The sequence below is a fragment of the Dysidea avara genome, chromosome 7 (assembly GCF_963678975.1).
Source record: "Dysidea avara chromosome 7, odDysAvar1.4, whole genome shotgun sequence".
NCBI classification, from domain to species: Eukaryota; Metazoa; Porifera; class Demospongiae; order Dictyoceratida; family Dysideidae; genus Dysidea; species Dysidea avara.
In genome coordinates, this window is record NC_089278.1 from 12,310,387 (window position 1) to 12,317,458 (window position 7,072).

The window sequence follows — 7,072 nt, forward strand, 5'->3', positions numbered from 1 at the left end:
GGGGGGGGGGCTACATCCCTCTTAGCTCCCCCCCAAATCCGTCCCTGATCTGGGGACATCCTGCCCATTTTTAAAGTTATGCATGCCTGGTGTTCTGAGATTGAATCTGGTACCAAAAAAGTCTTGAAAGATGACATTTTAAACATATGTTCAGAATTGTTTATGCTTGCTTCTGCTGGCACAGTAACCAATGGGTGCAGGCTAAAGAGTTAAGAGGTGGAATTATATGAAGTTTAAAACAAATAACAGACATGGATGCCATTCTGGGGGGCATTCCTCTAGGTAAATTTCAGGCCTTAAGCACTCCTGAAATGTGATTTTGGACTATTTTTACTCTGGAAAACTAGTAAGTAACCTTTAAAAATACAGATTGTGACTGTTCTATTAGGGTAGTTGACTGCTCTATTAGAATATTTCGATTTCAACTTTTGATATCTCAATGCAAAATTCCTGAATACACTTGACCGATTTCTGGAAACCTCAGAAACTCCCCTGGATCCATCCCTGAACTCCTAGTGCAAGTGTGTAATCCTCACATATCTATAGAGCTGGGTGGGTATTAAAGTTTTAAAAATATAGCATGGTATTACTTGACTTAATTATTTTTGATATTTACTTAAATTTGATGTGTGACTTTTTCACAATTGACTGCCGCATGTAGTAGTGCCTTTGACTGCTTTATTTTTTAATTTTATAATATGCTAGAGCAGTACAATAAATATTTTGAACAGCAACCAGTGTGTTTAAGTAATAACATGCTATACTATAGCTTACAATGTAACTAAGGTACTGTCCAGGTAAGTCTGCATCATTAATAATGCCATCTCATTATTGTGGCCATATACAATAGTTTGGTCTTATACATAGCTATAGGTTCTATTGCTGCATGATGCATCACTGTACAGTTTCAAGACTTCTGGCTACCTTTACAAGTACAAGGAAAATTAGGAATTTTAAGTTTGATTAGGGACCATAGAAATTAAAGTAGTGAAACAAAGGAGGTTACCTATACCTCCATTGTTCCACTACTTTTATTTCTATGGTCCTAAATGTCCACTAGTACATCTTCAGGTAAGTATAGGTGACCTCCCTTGTTCCACTACTTTTATTTCTATGGTCTCTAATCTACTTATATTTTACCATTTTTGTAACGTAATTATGATGGGTGAACCCATGCATGCCACATCAAAAGAAGTAATAGCACCGGACTTAATGTTTATCTGAATGTGCATCCCAATTAGTGAAGTGGCCATTACACTTCCCATTACAAATACAGAACAGTATTAGAAACACCTCTGCAATCAATCCTGTCACTATGAAAAATATGGACAATTCCCAACAAATGTAGGGAAGCCATCATGCGCTACTGCAAATCAACACCTTGTACATGTGTTGTCAGCAAAGAGAAATGGGACACAAGAAAGCCCATGATGTGTGCATTGTATGTACTGTGTTATGTCAAAATACACCTGTTGGGCTAAAACGATGCCTATCAGTACAAAAAAAATCAAGCCGGTAGCCTTAGCCATGTTGAGTTATGCTGTCTGAAGACATTAGTAAGTAAGCAAGTCAGGCAGTTAGTCAGTCAGCCAATCACAGTAGAAAATTCCACTGAATTTAATTTCTGGTCAATATTTTTTGCGAGAAAGTGCAAACCAACGTGATGATGATCCCTAATATACAGTACTAACTACACACTGTATGATATATGCTATTGTACAAGTAAAGCAAGCCATCTGTCTGTTTGCATTCCCTCTGTATGTATTGAAGCAATCTTTTTTCCAAACAAAGCATTCATCATCTGGGAGTGCTGCTGCATTTTTAAAAAGTTGCTACATGCTACCATTTGTTGTTTACAACACGTTAAATACAAGGTCGTAGAGTGCAGCCATCCAGCTAAATTTCTGTCATAACCACAGCTTGACAGTTGTGCCTTACAGGCATAGAACTATAGCCTTAAGGTTTCCTGTTCAATCCTTGTGTACATGACAAACCTCCAGCTACTTTTATGTGATACTTTTAAGCTTGCCAACTGCTGCAGGTATATCAAAGTGGTTGTTTTGCACTAAACGATACACTCAGGACTAAAATAGCTTTTCAATGGAGCTTGTAACACTTGTTGTTTATATTGAACTGTTAAGTATTGACAGTGTTGGGAGTAACGCGTTATGTAATATTATTACTTTTCTGGTAACTAAGTAATATAACGAAATACGCTATAAAAACGGGTAATATAACTCAAGCTACTTTGCTTTAAAATGTAACGCGTTACCTAAGTAATATAGTTACTGTAACGAGTCTAATATTACGTAATACTATTACTACAAGTAACGAAGTTACTAATCTCGTTAGTTATCCTCTGAGTAACGCCTAGCCACAACGAAGTAACGAAGCCTACTTATGAAGCTTATTCACCAGCTTCTTACTTATAACCAAGATTTGCACATTGTCCAACAACACAATCATGTCACGTGATAAAGTGGTAGTTTCACACGTGACAGCTTAAGGCTGTGGACACAAAGTAATATAATATGTAATATTGTTATAGTTACTTTATTTTATGGGTAATATGTAACTGTAACTAAATAGTTCAGTTGCAAGTAATATGTAATATGTAACTAGTTACTTTTACAAAGTAACTTGCCCAACACTGAGTATTGAACTGTTATTGCGGTTAGCTAGCAACAATAGGTCATGGGTTTGAATAATTGAATCTTGCTGGTTTTGTCTTAGCAAACCTCTTTTGTACACTTTTTATGGTGTCCTGATATGCAAGTTGTGGTTATAAGAATTCTTAAAATAGATAGCTCATTGATAGGCTGGGCAGGCATGGGAACATCAATTAAACACATGTCCAGTTTGTTCTGTATGCTCTATTAGAGTCACGGTAGCTTAATTACAGGTTAAAGGCACAGCCTTTGAAACCTGATCACATACAGAAAATTATACAGTGACAAAAATAAATAATCAGCTACAAATCACAGATCAAAAATTAGTTACAAATATAAATCAACGTTTCCAACGTTCATCTAAAAGAGACTTAAAACTACTATATGTTGGAGCATTACCAACAGTATACAGTAAACATTCATTCTTCTTGAAGTTTACTTCTTTGCAAAACTCGAGCAGTAAAAAGTGTGCACCTATATGTTAAACCAATCCTGCATTAAGTTTGGCCATTGTGCTCGTTGAATAGCACAGTAAAAATGATGGCATGAAATCTGTGCGATAGGGCAGGTACTGGTGATAGTTATAGATGAAGGACCTATACATGCGCAAGTAATGTGTTCTCATTGATCTTTACTTGGTTGTAAACTTTACATGATGCTTTATAGTAATATTTATTCCTCTTTCTCACCCAGTGTGATGCTTATTTTGATGGACAACTGTAGAAGTTTATAGGATTGCTTAAAGATCCTAATGGAGACAGCATAGCGAGTATTTGTAAATCATTTAGTGACAATGTGATAAATATGTATTTCTGTTTCTTATTAAAAAGAAAATTTTAGAAAGATAGGGAATAGCAATTAATCTCTAAGTACTAGGCACACGTACTATCTCAAATTTGGTGAGTGTATCACTTTGATGGCTAGTCAATGTGGCTAGCACTAGCCAAATGTAGGCAAAGAACATGACACAAGAGACAATACTGTGACTACTGTCACAAGAAAATACCTGAAACTTAATGCTTAATTTTCAATTCCTTTTCATTTACCAATTCCAATGATGGTGAAATTCATGCATGCATGGAATTATTGTTACTGTCATGAAAGGATCATGTGAGATTCAACAAGCTGTAACGCAAACCATAGATAGCTGCATCTTATGGAATATTGCTGACTGAGTACTCATGTATTGTCTGTGTAGCTACAAGTGTCGCTGTGCTGCTCTCTTAGCTTTTGTTGTAATTGTACGTGTGCACATATGACTACTGTTACTTCATTTCAAAGGATACATGGATAGTGACTGCATGCAAGGTGTGAAATACAATTTTGTTTGAGAGGTGTTTGGTGAAAGATGCTTTCCAACAAATATAGTCAAGACATTTAATGAACTGCATGGAGTTATTTGTAGAATGTAATATAATACAATGAACAAAAACTTTATTTGTTAATCAATGTATGCATGTCCTTTCATCTAGTAAACCACGAACTATATTTTTTTTTTACCAGTGTAGGCAAATGTCTTGGGAACTCACACAAGATTTACTATTATAGGTATATTTTCACTGGATGTGCCTATTAAGTCATATTTTGAGTGGGTCACTGAGTCTACTTATACATTGTTTGTTTGCTAGTCAAAATGTTAATTTTTTTGTTGAATATGGCTACTATCATAACAGTCAACATGCACACCTTAAGGTGATGTAGCTCTAAAGCTACCACATCTTACAATTTTCTAAGATTTATGAAACAAAACAAGTAATGTACAGTAATTATGTAGTGACTAGTAGACAATAGTTACACACCATTTGTTATGCCAAAGTGTCTATATTGTATAGAAATAGATTAGTTGTGTGTGTGGCGTGATGCTGGTGTGTGAGCATATCTGAAGAGTATTGGCCTGGTAATCAAAAAGATTCCAGGTATAATACAATGCTTGGTTATGTCCAGTGGTTGTTTCTTTGAGCAAGAAAGTTTGAGACATGGTTCAGCCTCCAGGTCCTGCCCCAGAAGAAATTTGCCTGTGCTGACTCATAGCACCTAAGTCGTGCAAGGTTTCCTAGTACTGGTTCACTGGGTGTACTATTGTGTAGGGCCCCTACAACTATGCTAGGGTATAAGTATGTACTATACGGAGGCAGGCCAGGGTACTGGTAGCAGGTATATGGAGCAAGGGGTCTGAGGGGCTGTACCCCCCCCCCCCTCACCCCAGAAGCTAAAGGTACTTTATAGATTAAATTTTTTTAATGTAGAGAAGTTTTATGCACAAACACCTAAATAATATAAAATATGCTTTCTAAGTGGTCTAGAGTTGTAGGGATCAGTGAAGGTCTTAAGTACGTAGTTCAGTTATGAGCCATTGTCATCTAGAATGGTATACAAAGGACCATGTGCATTTTATATATCTAAAAAAGTCCAAGCAGGTTAAATGTGCCCATGGAATGGTGCAGCAGATGCTAGTTGTCATATATACTCAGGATCTTAATAGTGTTTCATGTGTTGACTGTTCTATTAGAGTATTTGATTGACTGCTCTATTAGAGAATCTCAATTTCTTTTGCTTGTATTTTATTTGGGTGTGTGTGTGTGTGTGTGTGGGGGGGGGGAGGTGCATGTCCCTGTACTATGTATTATTTGTATGGAGTTTGTAGCTATCTAGTACTGTGACATCTCACATGTACAACCAGTCTTCAGACATGCGCTAGAAGTGGTTTATGTATACCTTGAGTTGTAGATGTGACAGAAGATCAATCTTTAGTCCAGAATGCTGTGAATTTTAATCAAATTTTCAGCAAATTTGGTGCATGAATGTATAATATAGGTAGCTGTCAGCTGTCCTCTACAGGTTGTGTGTATTTATATTGGCGCACCCATGTGATTCAGACAGTTGTGCTATAAATAGCTTTAATATAGTTTTACAATGGTACAACCCTATATGCAATACAGAAATGCACACACCACCAACACACATAGCTACAATAGTTAGTATAGTGACTGTTCCTTGATCATGCTGAGTATCCAATGTTATATAGTGAAGATGCGGCATAGTCAAGATGGTAAATAGCAGGAAGTTTGATGACATTATTGATCAGCTAATACAAATAGTGGTCAGGCTGCAGTAGAGTTGTCACAGTGATCAAAGTGTAGTAGGTAAACAGTGATGCTGGGTGATCAATGCATGGCGGTAGCAGTAAAGGTGACATACAGAGTGGATGTGATCAAGATAAGATGGGAGTGATCATGGTAGGGCAATGATGATCAGGATGAACCAACATGATCACGATAGGGGCCAGTCTCATGATCGATGCCACCTCATCGTGATTACCGCCGCCCTATTATCATCTCTTCTACCTTAGCTTGATCACATCCACCCTGTACAACACCATCACTACCACTCCATCATGACCAAGCTTTGAAACAATGCCACCTTGTTGTGATTACTGCCTCCAGCACCATCCTCAGTCATGCACACTATGCATGTGGTGGATTACAAGAGAAAAGCATATTGGGGTTGTGTGGGTGGTGTTTGGCTGGCTTATTCTTCCTGCTCTGAAGAATCGCTGTCTTCCTCAAAATCATCACTGTATTCATCATCACTGTATTCATCATCACTATCTTCGGTGTAAAGGTCAGGAGGAGGGATAGCAATGCCCTTTTGTTTGCCGCTACATATGCGCTGAACAATTGGAGAGCAATTAGATAGTAAGTTGGCAATTATCCACTCCTGTTCTGGAGTCATGCGGCACTCACTAGTATCACCCTCACTGACCTGTATATTGTAAACATGGTAACTGTCAATAGTATAAACAGTGTGAGAACTTACATAGTCTGCAGAATCCGCACCATCACTAACATAGCTCCCTTGCGAAACAATGTTGGTGTCAATGATGGGAGGTAGACGGAAAGTTGGGGTGGATTTCTTGGTATCATCCAGTGGTTTATTTGGCTTCACGGCTCTATCGATTGGTAGTTTCGCACGCAACGGAACTAAGGACACGGGCTTGGCAGAAAGTGTGTGGCGAAGTGGAGCGGCGGTGATCCTATGTTGTAGAAGAGACCTGGGATACAGAGGAGCCTTTATTAATGGTAGAAAATGCTTCTTGTTGGCTGGTTTGGTATCACTTCTCTTCGCGTTAGCAACGGGCGTAATTACAATCTTGGGTAGGGAATCTACCCCATCGCACGTGTTGCTATAATTGATATCATCAATGGTAGAAGCACAAGATTTCTGCTTGGTGGCCCCTCCAGTCTTTTTCGCGAATGGCAACACCAGACGCTTGTCGGATGGCTGGTAAATACCAATTTTAGGCAGTTCAGACGCTTTAAAGTTGTCAATTGTGCGTCCTTGACTTTTTCCTGCTTTAGAAGCATAAGAACGATCCATGGATACGCTATGAAATGCTGTGGAAA

The 7,072-nt window shown here is 38.1% G+C and overlaps 1 protein-coding gene across 1 annotated transcript in view; it reads right to left on the reverse strand.

Annotated features, from left to right (window-relative positions):
* LOC136261673 (tyrosine-protein kinase receptor UFO-like) overlaps window positions 1–7,072 on the reverse strand; it is a 43,500-nt gene that overhangs the window by 24,693 nt on the left and 11,735 nt on the right. The gene's annotated exons all lie outside the window — the stretch shown is intronic.